General features: G+C 40.9%; 1 long non-coding RNA gene across 1 annotated transcript; it reads left to right on the top strand.

Moving 5' to 3' along the window:
• The first annotated feature begins 3,980 nt into the window (after positions 1-3,980).
• LOC144521584 (uncharacterized) lies at positions 3,981-9,633 on the top strand. Its single transcript, XR_013502340.1, has 3 exons — positions 3,981-4,078; positions 4,406-4,579; positions 8,478-9,633. It is a non-coding gene; the product is annotated as an uncharacterized LOC144521584 (long non-coding RNA).
• Positions 9,634-13,732: the final 4,099 nt, after the last annotated feature.

Below are 13,732 nucleotides of genomic sequence, written 5' to 3'. Positions count from 1 at the left end.
GCGAACCTAAAATGCACTCACAGCAATATGCACACCAAACCTCTAAATGAAACACATCGATATAGACATGTGGGCGGTTGTTAATATTGCAGTGCATTAGAGCAGAGCTGTTTCACCTTGCAGCCTATAGTACACTCAGCTGGAAATAAATGTGAAAGCTATACATGTCTCAGAAGGGCTTTGGTCTCAACATTGTAGGACAAAATAATGATCATCAAGTTACATTGTCTTACTGTGAAAAAAAATGATCAGTGATGTTCCATCTTCAGCAGGCATTGTGCTTGTTTTAAGCCATTCAGCTTTGCAACGAGTTATGCAATTACTCATTCAGTTTAAGTATGTGACACACACGGCCTTTAGCCTGCAAACACGTAACGTAGAGCTGACCACTGCAGAATAGGACATAACATGGTGTCTTAGAGGGCCACAGGGTGTGTGCAGAGTAGACCTGTATTGTTTGGCATTAGAAACACCCATGTAATGCAAATCTCCCATCAGCAGTGCATTGTTTATTTATGATACTTCCTCAACAAAAGCCACTAGAATGTTCCTAAAGGGACCTACTGACCTAGAGTATGCTGAGCATGTAAGACAACAACAGATAACAACGTTGGAACAATGTGGCAGCATAATTAAAGATTGAGAATATACTGAAATACAGTATAAAAAAACAAACCCTTTATTAATCCTAAACTGTTTTACACTATGGTACAGTGTGTATAGTATTCTTCTCATTACTTTGTTTTATTATCATAATTTTATAGCATCTTTGAAAAAATGATCGAAAAATGCTAACTTATGCTTCTGAATTGGTGGTTTTACAGCAGGTACAGAGCAGGTGCCAGTCGTTCTCGCAAGGAAGAGTGTGTGGCTTAAAGGCATACTAAGGGGGCCCCCCACAGGACAAAAAGCAAGTTTGAAAATCCTGAAATAGAGAAATGATACAAATCAATGTCCTGTTTCCTGCAAATTTGTTCAGAAACATCAGATTTACTGTGTATGACCAAATAAATGTTGTAGCTGTTGTTCCTCCCTTGGCCCTTTTAGTCCAATTATAAAAATGGCAAAATGGAGCAGTGAGACATATCCTTCCCCTCTTATATGTTTCCTAAAAATCTTAAACTTAATGTGGTGACACAGCTTTACACAGTTTGATCTAATTATTTAAACAACTTATTTGTTGATTAAAAATATGAACACACTCATATTGTTCATTACAGTCATTCACTGCATAGCCGAACTGTGTTCACTCTCAACTATGAAAGTACACTGTAGGCCAAGGTTGAACCAGGATGTAGCTCTCCAAAAAGGCATTTCACCTTTCCCTTTCTTGCCAATTGTTTTATGTGATACTGGGAACTTCTTGAAATCTTTCTGACTGCTTGCGTTGCTTTCCTAAATGGACCGCCTCTATCTAAAAGGAAATTACAGTTTGGAACTCTTAAATCTTACATTACGGAAAAGAAATAATGCTTTCAACAATGTGTGCAACAGGTAATTAAACCAATGCTATAACACCAGACCTAGGCCAATCAGTTTCATTTTCTAAATGTCTGAACACAGCAATCATGTCCTGAAGTTTTATTAAAATCCAGTCATGGGTGTTGAAGACATTAAGCGTGACAGACCAACAGATGATGATGATAACAAACAGTCTGACAGATGGTCAGATGGTCCAATTACGTTGGATTAATGCATCTCCTGACAAAAAGGGAGTCACAGGTCAGAACTACAAATCCTACTTAGTTGATTGTAAAAAGCTAGCCAAAGATAACACAATACTGAGAAGTTGAGGATTTTCTAAAGGCTAATAAAAGACACAGTCATGTTACTGCTAGCAGTACAGGAAGTGCAATTATACTGTAACAGGCCCCCGGCCTCCAGGGCCCCCTCTAATACTAACTGGTTCCCTGGCTGGTCCAGCTGTAGCATACACAACATACTTTGACACCAAACTGTCTCTAGCTATTATCCAATACCTCTTTCCTATGCCACTTATCTGCACCATGCATTGTACTTATGGTTTTCAAGTGTATTTACATTTTCATTTTGCTGTAACCAATGAAAATCTGCGCATGTTACACTCTCATTACAAAGGTGTTGATTGAGTAATTGAACACAAATTAATTTAATAAAACATGGCTGGACATATAACTTTGTATAGCATATAGGCATCAAATATCAAAGCCAGTTGACTTTGTGGTAACACGTGTCTTCCCAGGTCAGCTTTGCAGCCTCTGTCATATGATATCATATTCTCTGGTGAGAAAAGATTATAAACTGTTATTAAAAATATGGAACATACGCAGCAGATAGAATTACAACCACTGTAATTAATGAGACTTAAAGAGTGTGTCTACTCATTACTGACTTCTACTGAGTATTGGATTCTCCTGTTTGTGTTGACAAAGGACGGAGTGCAGCCCTAAGGAGTTAGAGGACACACACATTTGATCACATGGCCTGAGTTTAAACAGACGCTAAGTCTGGTTAGAGTGTGGTTGTGTCGAGGGTACGCATAAAACTGCCTGAACTTAATGAGACTTCAAACACAATATGGAAATAAATATTTCAGCTCTATTATTAAACAGCAGTTGCCTTTACTTGTGCTTCATATACTGTAGACTCACTGCCACTCTTTCATGATCTCCTACTGCCTCATCCTTGTTCAAGAGTATCTTATATGCAAAAGTGAGTTACGTAGGTGGTCCTATATAAACAAATACCGCTTCCCATCTCTCATTATGTTCATTTGGGCTGCATGTGTACTCCTTTAAAAAATTCACTTCAAGGCAAGTCAAGAAACCCAAACATCTTCTGTTTTCCTTCTGCCCCTTCTTTGTCGGTGGAAAACATGCTCACTTATTACAGACTTCTAACCTCTTTGTACAGCACTGAAATGGCCTCTGTGCCGATTCCACGCAGACCCCTAACTGCTCCACTGTTTAGTCCTGCAGGTCCAATTATTACCTCATACATGTTACAATCAGGGTTGTTTCTTGGTTCGCTGACATGGATGACATCATTGGCTTTTAAATTGACATTTCCATGGGAAAATCACTTTTACCCAGATAGTTTGAGGGAGAAAAAAAACATGCCTGAATAACAACCTAGATAATTCCTTTTTGGTACATCGCCCAACCAGTCTGTTCTCGTGTGTAACATCAAAAAATGACATGCATAAGTAACATTTGTAAGTGAATGACTTTCAGAGGTAATTACATAAGGCCATAAAACATACACTCAGACACTGGAGCTTTAAAATCAGAACTTTTAGAAACATGTATTGATGTCTGCATCATGTGATCAGCCTTGTATACTCCCATGATAACTGTTGTTTGAGTAGTTTCATGTTTTCATGTTTTCGCAATGACAATTTTGCTTCATAGTAAACTCAGTAAAACACCTGATAAACACTTATGAGGAAATCTGTTTTTGAAAAGAGGAAATAAAACTGTGACAATAAAAAAAACATGCCTCTCTGAGTTGTAGAATGAATGACAACTCTCCGACACAAAAGCAGTGTTTTCTTTTGTGCAAATGCCGTTTTGTGGTTTTCGTTGTTATGTGTTATGAGTGTGATATTTTTCCTGCCTGTGAGAACTGGCGGTTTACAAGGCATCTCAGCAGAGTAAACAGAATTTAGATCCGTCTGACAATGATTTTGGCATTGGCTACCTTTTTGATTGAGCTACGGTATTTCTTTAACAACAAACAAGCCACATGAAGTACAACCCAAAGCTGGAAATGATTATCCCATATGCTTCACACGCATTAATGCATGCAGTTCTTTTTTTTCAACAATCAGGCAATTTGCATGGTTTGTAAAATCTAGAGCACACTCAATAGCTTCTCTTTCTCTACTTTCAGCTAATCATTTTTTGAGTGTTCAGCAATGTGTTTCTCAAAATGTAAATTTTGTGTTGCAACGTCCTGTCTCGTGTCTCTCTGTGTCTCTTTGGTGCTGCCTGTTCTTTCTGCTGCTCAGTCTGTGATGGTTGTTCCTGAGAGGTTTATCATTGACCCAATGTTACTGAGGACGGGACGGACACAGCCTCCTGGGTCACGGTGGGGGAGGGTGAGCACTACAACAAGCTTCAGACAAAGATTCAGGGACAAATAATTGACAGGTTGCCTTGGAAACCAACCAACTTAATCTGCATGAGACAAATCAGTGTTGTAGCCCAGTACAAAGAGATGTAGCCTGTGGAAGAAAGTAGCACTTACTGTCTTCATTTCAATTAGTTAGAGGTTTGCTTCTTAGATATGGTACACACTGTGACTAATACACTTCAAATATAATAGAGGAGTCATCACATAATCATTACAAAGTCATCCTTCAAAATGTTGACACATCAAGTACAAATAGCTCTTTCTGTTTTTTTCTGTTCTCTTTTCTCTAAAGCCAAAGTGCGTAGTTTCTGCCGCCCCCATGAGGAATTGTAAGTAATAACAACAAAAACTGTCGGCGCATCCACATGATACAAGTCCGCCCACACGCCCCCTTCACACAGTTGCTAGTAACCAAGAAGGACACAGAGGATAAAAAAAACAAAACATGATGGACTCTTCAGAAGAGGTAATTATCTTCACTCGAGTTTCTGCGCGAGAAAGTCACCGGATGCCACAATCTTCTGCACATAGCCATACTGAGAAATACAGAGAGAGTTTTGTGGAGCTGATAGTCTTGATTAGCTTTGTAGCACCTCATTTGGCAATGGCTTGAATGTAACGGACGTTCCTAAACATCAAAAAGTTACGCACTAAAGCTTTAAACCCTGATCATCTTCTTTCATCCAGTCCAGATGCCATCTATCTGCAGTTACATGTAGTGTCATTAGCATGTATGCAACAACGTTTGCATAATCATTTTCTGTCTTCTGCCTCGATCAAATGCTGGTTGTGTGCCACTAAGAGGTGTTTCCTCCATTATTGAGGCTATAATTGTTTTCTAAATGTATTCCATGTCGAGGTCAGTGGGTTATCTTTCTGCCACTTTCTACCAGCAAATGAATAAGTTCAGTCCTGAGCTTGCTGACAAAAACCAGCCAAGACCAGCTAAAGGTGGTTACTTACTCTTTTGAGGGTCTGAGTTGGATTTTAATGGGCACTGCTGGTCAATTCAATTCAATTTCAATTCGATTTTATTTATAGTATCAAATCATAACAGGAGTTATCTCGAGACACTTTACAGATAGAGTAGGTCTAGACCACACTCTATAGTTTACAAAGCCCCAGCAATTCTAGTAATTCCCCCAAGAGCATGCATTTGGTCAGATGCTGTTTAAATCAGATCGCTGATTCTGGTAAGACCAGACAAAAACAGATAAACTGTATCATTAGCTTGTCAAAATGGTGCAGCTTCATGACCAGATGTGACTTACAACATGATTACAACGTGAATGAAGTTGTAGACACGGTTGGAAGTCCCACTCAATGACCAAACACAAGCATCACAGTGAAAATCAACAGCTACTCTCCGCTACAGGAGGAATAGTGTTAACAGACATATTACTGTATGCCAAAGCATCTGATAGAGTATTGAGTGGCTAGAGGGTTGATGTTCACTGATTGATGTACAAAAATGCAAATTGGTCTGATAAATTGTAAATAACTGGTGTCGAAAAGGGCATTCTACTGTTTTTACACATAATGACATAATGATCAGTTTACCCATCATGAGGAGTACCACTCAGCGCGTGAAAACAGTTGCATAGGCGTAATTTACAGGGGGGATGTGTAATGAATAATCATAACTGGCCAGTGTTTTGGCATATTTTCCTTTACATGAATAAAGACATTTGCACCATAACTTGATGCAGAAAAGGCACAAATTGTTGCAGAAACGTTCACCAGAATGCAGGAAACGAAGTTTGATGCTCAAAAAGTGGAGATCTCAACAATGTTGAACTCAAAGTTACACCCTTGGTATAACGTCTTCTGTGGCTCTGGAGGGAGAGCTCTAAAGTCTGAGAAAATAACCCTGATGATGTCATCAGGGTCACCGACTTAAGTTAAAGTCAGAGTTAGACTTTAAACATCAAACATTTAACACTAAAAGTATAGCATGTCTCAGCCTTTGCCTTCTTTTTTAAAATCTGTCTCTCACAAGTCCTCCAACTTTATGGAAGAGCAAGACCAAATTGTTGGAGTACTCCTTTAAGCTATTGCATTTAAAATATCCAAAATCAAATCAATCACGATCATGATCATGAAATTAATTAATTGAAGTTATATAACTAAAAGCTCATCTGCCAGCCGTGAGATGGGACCCATAAAACATCACCTCACTGTCCCATCCCAAGCCTCTGTCCACCATGTTAAACACAGGCCAGCAAAAAGTGCAGACAGCACATATGGACATGCCATCTGTGCCGCTCATGGGCTTCTGTCCCAATGCACAATATATATTCACGGTGCACACTCTGTGTTTGTTTAACCCTATTTTACCTATCTGGTTTTGACCTCTGAAAATCAAAAATAACCTGCATGCCAGCAGAGGTTTCAAGTGTCGAACAAAGCCTTCAAGGGGAATTTAGGGCTTTTATTCTGAAGTGTAATCATTACGGACTGACCCAAACCAACACCACTGCATCTGAGGAAAGTCTTTACAAAGTTAACTAGGTTTCTACACACATCAGCTGGAATTAGCATGCAACCCAGCCTTGTACGATTGATCACACGAATGACAAAAGGGAAAGAGTGAATGCAGCCCCTCCTGTGCTCTTTCTTTTTAGCTGTCTGAGCACTGTTTAGTCACAACAAACCTTAATTTTGAAGCAGAGCATCTGCCATGTATGGTGAAACCTTAAAGAGACATACCAGGTTTCAGCTCCTCTACTGTGGGATGAACATTAACCACTTAAGATGTAGCACTTTCCTTCAGTTGGCAAGAAGCCATGTGCAGTGTGAGTGCTTTTGATTTAACTTACACGACTTGTGAAGGTGGTGTTTTCATTTCCCTTTTGCACTACCATTCTGTGAGCCTATGCATATACACACGGGCACAAGCTGGCCGCACAAAACCCATGCACAGGCACACATATGCATGCACAGAGAGGAAAAGAGAAACTGTGTCCAGAACATGTAAATTCCTGTCTGTTTGTTAAGCTGCAGCTGCTGTGGAAGTTGTGTAACCTGCTATCAACATAAATGAAGATTTACATGCTTTAGAAAACCTAAGAGGTGTATTTGAGCTTTGCATTGCATGAAACCACTGTGTATGAAAGCAGCTGTGCCCCCAAGATTAGAAATGACAGGGTTAAGGGAAGTTGAAATCCAGAGACAAATAGAGAATTACGCCCACACTTTCAACTTCACTCCTCAGCAAAACAAACTAAAGGTTGTGTCCTTGAAACACAACCTGTCAGTGGTTTCTTAAGTGCTGTAGGCCTATGCACTACCTTTTCTTTGCTGTCATGCTGAACAGAACAAGCTGTGCGTGTCCTGGGAAATCAGAAAGCATCCCTTGTTTTAACAGAAAGAATGTCTCTCCTCTTCCGTTTCCTTGAGATGAATGCACGGTCAAAACCGCCCAAAAAAGCGTTATTGATCATTATTTCGGAAAGGCTTACACACACATCCACAAACAGTAGAGGTAGGGGTGTTTTTAAGCAGCAAGGAGAAACATTTCCTCCCCCTGGAGCCTTGGGTTCAACAGAGTGTGGCAGGCAGACTGGGTTTCACACTCCTCTGCTGGGCAGGGTTGAACCTCTGGTGAACTCACGTGTGGTGAAGGCAGAGCAATGACTGATTGACTGAGCCCACCTCTTGCAGCCCCAGACAGTCCCAGTCAGGTTTGGTTGGTGGTTGCAACTCTCCTGTCTGTAGAGTCAGAGTCAGAGTGACACCTGCTGGAGTCTGCAGACAAATGATTGGGCTAACATTCCTACAACATCATGGTTTGATGATTTATGATTCTTGAAGTCAACACATGTTGAATCCTGAATAACGAGATGGCACACACAGGGATTTGAATGTTCGTCTGTAACTGAGACACCTGGGAAGTACAGACAGAAAGCTGGCACAAAGCCGTGCTTGCAGTACTAGCCGGTCAATGTGCCCCAAATAACTTTATATACAACTACAAATCCTGTTTACAGAGAGAGAGAGAGAGAGAGAGAGAGAGAGAGAGAGAGAGAGAGAGAGAGAGCGAGAGCGAGAGAGGCATTGGTTGCTCTGAAAATAGAAAAGGGCGGTAAGCTTTTACAGCTCAGGGAAGTATATGGGATGGCCATCATGCCACATGTGCCCACATTGAGTCCTCATAACAAGGAAGCTGATAGCATGATGAATGTCTGAAATACAATGCCTCATAGCATTACTACCACTGTAATCCTCCTCTCCTCTCCTCTCCTCTCCTCTCCTCAAACTGATCAATGCTCTATCCTTCCACAGGGCTCTCTCAGAAAAGAGTTCCCCGTCAACATCAGCGGCAGTGATGTGTATAATTTGTTTGCTTCTACCCTTTGGCATAGGCTCATTGCTATCGTGCCACCAAGAGGCCCGATGGAGGACATTCAGAGGGCCATCGTTGACTTCTTCTGGTCGGGTCGGCACTGGATTCGTGTAGCAGCTCTCTACCTGCCTATAGCTGAAGGGGTCAGGGGCTGGTGGATATCCAGTCTAAAATTGCCTCCCTTTAGACTCCAGACTGCTCAAAGAATATTATACAACTGTGGCCCCAGCTGGCTAGATACAGCCCGACTGCTGCTGAGGAGAGCTGGGCGGTTGGGCTACGGCAAGCAGCTTTTCCTCCTACAAACTGAGGATATGGACCTCACTGGGCTGACCGCTTTCTACAATTCTGTGCTGCAGGCGTGGCAGATACTAAAATGTTCTCGTGATGCAAATGAAACTCCGAGAATGTGGCTGTTTGAAGAACCTTTGTTTTTCAACAACCTTTTAAGGACTCGAACATTACAATCTGCCAGCCTGCGGGCCAGTCTCAGAGAGGTTGGGTGTACCAAACTGGGTCACCTGATGAAGATGACTGCCGCATCTGTTGACGTCCTAAGAGTGAGTAGCAAGATCACCTCCATCAGGCTGATTAACAGGGTGGTGAATGAATTGTGCTGCCCTAGAGCAACCTCAGCGAACTGTGGTAGAGAATCAGACTCTGTGTGATCAGTGGAGTGAGGGGTGGGAGTACAGTTTCCCTTAAGAGCTTCTTAAAAGGTAGATTCAGGGTTTTGGGGAGGTTTTTTTCTTTGGAATTGTTCATTTTTTGGTCCGAAATACAGAAAGCAAAAAAAACTGTTCACATTTTATTGAACTTTTTGTTTGCGACAGCAAAGTTGGACATCTGGCTAACACGCAGGAACTGGGCTCAGGGAGCTGGTAGTGTGGAGGCAGTGCCGGTTCTGGAAGGACTGGTCAAGGCCCAATTGAGGGTGGAACATTCCTACTACCAGATGATGGACAATTTGTTGGATTTCATCGTCGTTTGTGGGCTGTAGTGGGGGGGTGTCATGCTCTGTGGGGGAGAATGGAGAGTTGCTGGTTAGTTTTTGATTGGGAAAAGCACATATTTGTTTGATAGGTTTTTATTTTTTATTTTTATTTATTTTTTGAGGTTTTATTGAGTTTTTTTTTATTTCTGTTATTGTGAATCTTGTCTGAAAATGGTCCAATAAAGGGACTTTGAAAACCTCAAACATCTCCTCTTTTCTTCCCTTCTCTTCTCTCCTCTCCTCTCCTCTCAGAAAAGGATTTATTGCCAAATAAGTGACACATACAAGGAATTTGCCTTGGTGATTGGTCCATATTAACAAACAAATATTAAACATTAATATGAAATAAACAATAAACTCTCCTATTTCTCCTCTCCAATGCTGTAATAGTAACTGGTAAGTTCTACCATGGACTCTGTAACATTTCTTGTAGAAAAAATGCCTTGGTTACCTTGTTTCAAGCCATTCTAGCGTGGTATAGAAAGCCTGCAGGAAGACTCAGCTCGATTTGTGCCAGTTCTCATTAATATTCAACGAGCTAAGCTGCTTGACCCTGATTGGCTAACAGCTAGCCAATGAGAGCCTGGCTATCAGCATCCTTTACCCAGCGCAACTGGGCGAGCTCATGAATAGTAATGAGCTCAGGCAACACCACGTCAGACTGACCAGCTCTTGTAATTGGCCTGATTTCTCCGCTTATTTCTTTTCAGTGGCTAGAGCTGACAGAGGAGGTAGCAGTTCATTTTCACATTCATGACATAACACAAACACATATGGACCTAACATATTTCAAAAAATGCAAGTAAAAACGGTTTGGTGTGGCAGGGCACCTTTAAGCTTGCTGTGTAACTAAAGCAGGGTCCATTCAGGGTATCATGGTTGCGAGATGGTCTCACAATAAGTGAGCTTTAAACTGTTTTGCAAATCCAAATGGCTCCTTTTGCTCATGGACAGAGTGACTCACGGGTCAGAAGGACAAGGGTGATGCTGATCTTTATTTTAAGGGCGTAACATTAGTTATCATCAGAGTTATTGTAGAGTGGCAATGAGATTCATTGCAGTCACAAAGTTGTGTTTTGGCAGAACAAACCACCAGAGTTTCCAGAGTTTGAATTACATCGTTTAATCCGATGAAAACTATATAACAAAGAGTCTCCAGCTATGATTAATAAGATAAAGTTCCAAAACAATGACCTCACGGTAGCAAAGTGCAAGAGGTCTTTTCCTGTTTTTCCAGAGGGCAGATAGGAGGCTTATCCCATTGGGAACAAGCAGCTGGATGGCTCCCCAGTGCAACTGCTGAGTCCTTGGTGGGGATAAAATGCTCAATGTCCTGTCCAGATTGTTCAGGAATGTTGGAGAGGAGCTTAATGATCCATATGTTCTTTTCCACATGGCGCAGCTATCTGGGCTCTTCAGATTACCTCCAAAACATGGATTCATTAGAGCTGGCTGTACACAGTGCCTCTGGGGGATTAAGTCTATAAATCACGGCTGAGTTATTTATTAAAATCAGCAGCGGACTTGTGCAGAGATATTCCCCTGCAGATCTGAATCTGACGTGAGTAGTGGCACGGTTTTGTTGTCCACCAGTCTGCAGGAATGATGGGGACAGCCGTTTGTTACAGGATGAATTTCTGTGTGTGTGTGTGTGTGTGTGTGTGTGTGTGTGTGTGTGTCTGTGTGTCTGTGTGTGTGTGTGTGTGTGTGTGTGTGTGTGTGTGTGTGTGTGTGTGTGTGTGTGTGTGTGTGTGTGGGGTGCTGCAATCCAGTGGCAATAAGGAGGTGTCACTCACCCACACCTAAATATCCACATATCATACCAGATACTCATCTTCATGTGTAAATATATTACTTTGTTAAAATGTTTAGGAAGCAATGGAAAAACTATTAAGTAAAACAGTAATGTAAAGGGACTGTCACTGTATTTTTATTGAAAGCTATCATCAGACAGTAGCTAATCATGTAGTATGTAAAGTCTAATACAGTAAATATGAGTACATACTATCATACTGCAAACAAAACGCTTAGCAAGAAGGGTTGGAGGATGCAGAACATGGCCATAAGAAATATCTAAAGTTATGCATAAAAGTGAAACTATCATTAGCTTGCTACAGTTAGCCTGTTTTAGAGTAAGCTTGTTGGATAGCACAATGTTAGAGCCTTTACCTATTCTGAATTCTTAACTTTACATTTTTTTCCTTCAATGTTAATGAGTGGAGCAGCTGGGAGCAACATATGATTCTACACAGATGAGGAGCTAACGGACAAAGTTTTACCAAATCCTGTTTTATATTTACAACATAATAAAATGTACTAATTCATGTCAATTAACTTGCAATAGTTGTCTTCTAAATCTCCAGTCTCCAAATCACACTTAACTTTTTCTTCTTTACCTACTATGAATTACTTATAACATCATATTAGCAAAATAAGTTTTGTGAATACCAGTTCTGTGTAAATTAGGATTTCTGTCTCAGTGTATCAGATGGAATATTTGAAGACTTCACGTATCTGCGAAACTTACACTGCGTTTTTCAAATTCCAAAATGTTTCTAATTGAATATTCCTTTAGTAGGGTTTCCCTGCATGCCAAAAAAGTAGGCTATTAGACCACTTGTTTAAGGTTCACATGAAATTCACGGTTACGAATTAAAAAGGAGACAGGATGGACCCGCAGTGCCAAGGGCAAGCAACCAGAAAGTAGTTTCTGTAGTCGCAGTCGTTTGAATCTTGCCATTGAACATACTGTAAATCAGGAATGCAGAGTTGTAATTGTAGAAGACAGGGTTGCTCTGGAACAGCACAGACAATTATATTCTTCTGTCTGTTTAAGTACAGGCAGGTGTCATACGGGCTGATAATCAAGGAATCATTTTACAATAATAAGGAAATCATGAGTACTTCCTCTAAGGTTTGCCTTTACTTTGTATTTGCAGTACTGTTTTCCAGCGCAGTTAGCAGGAGAAAGGAAGAGTTCTACACAGGCCTACATGTTACTTATTCTAGCATAATAGCATCTATTTGTGTCTTGTTTCAAGACACATTTGAAAATCGAATTAAACAAGATAATCTTGTTACGTCTGTGCACTTTTGTCTTTAATAATACACGTGAGTTCATCTGTGCACCTTTTGTTCAGTAAGTGTGCTAAAGAGGAAGAGCTGCTTGTCTTTTCAGCCTCTGTTCTAATCAGGATTTCTCTTTGCACACAAAGGGAGAAGCCCTGACAAGGGAGCCAGCAGCTTCAGTTAAGGTGTTAAAAGACTGTGTGCCTCATAAAGCAACCTACTGCTTCCACCCTTTACACACATTCTCGCACACACAAAGACATACGTGTGGATCACCGAGATAGTGCACATTAGACAGGTCTGCTAACTAGGCAGCCCCATTGACCTTTCACTCGTTTCTCTACATGCAGTTTGACTCGTGTTGTCATTGGCCGATGTGGTGAGTGCTTACTGTTTAATTCGGGCTCATTGGATGGCTCCCATCAATCACAGTGTCTAATCATCTCACCGCACACAACTCCATCACAATAGGCTAATTCCTTGATGAACATGTAACATGACTAAATGTGATCAGGAAATCGAGGATCAACCATCAGAGAAGTAGATCCTCTTCATACAAGATAAAAGATTATTATTCAAGGTAAAAGCACATCCGCTGCTTTCTTTTGACATTTTCAGTTTTGTCCACTGTCGGAGAAATGCACAAAAATGTCGATACCACTGATAATGTTGATCGCATTGATGCCACTATGTGTCTTTGGAGCTGTGTGGAGTTTTGTAGATTGCCTTATAAACCACTGGAACTATGCAACCAAAGGGTGACATGTTTTTAGAGTAACGCTTTAGATTACAACCCGCAATGTATTCTTCCTAATTCACAGTATTTACTATTCTAATATTTTAGAATAGGTAATTTACACCATCATTTAGGAAAAATTATGCTGTATCCTGCAGGCCGTAATCTAAAGCGTAACTCATCTTTAGCAGTAAAAACATTAAGAGATTATGGCCATACTGGTGTAGATAGACTGTCACTTGCATCAACAGCCACACCTGATATGGTAGAATGAACAATAGGTCCTGGTAAAGTGAACCTGTAAAGAACAATCTGACCTGACGGATAACAGCCCATTATCAGTTGTCTTTCTCTACCCCTCCCTCTAAATATGTCTCTCTTTTAACGACATTCAGCCATCAAAAGATGAGACACTCTAAGTGCCCCCCAGCAACAGGAAGAGTGTCTGCCCCCCCCCCCCCTCAGAGAACTCATG

This window comes from Sander vitreus, chromosome 8 (assembly GCF_031162955.1).
Source record: "Sander vitreus isolate 19-12246 chromosome 8, sanVit1, whole genome shotgun sequence".
Lineage (NCBI taxonomy): Eukaryota > Metazoa > Chordata > Actinopteri > Perciformes > Percidae > Sander > Sander vitreus.
This window is presented reverse-complemented; position numbering and strand designations above follow the sequence as displayed.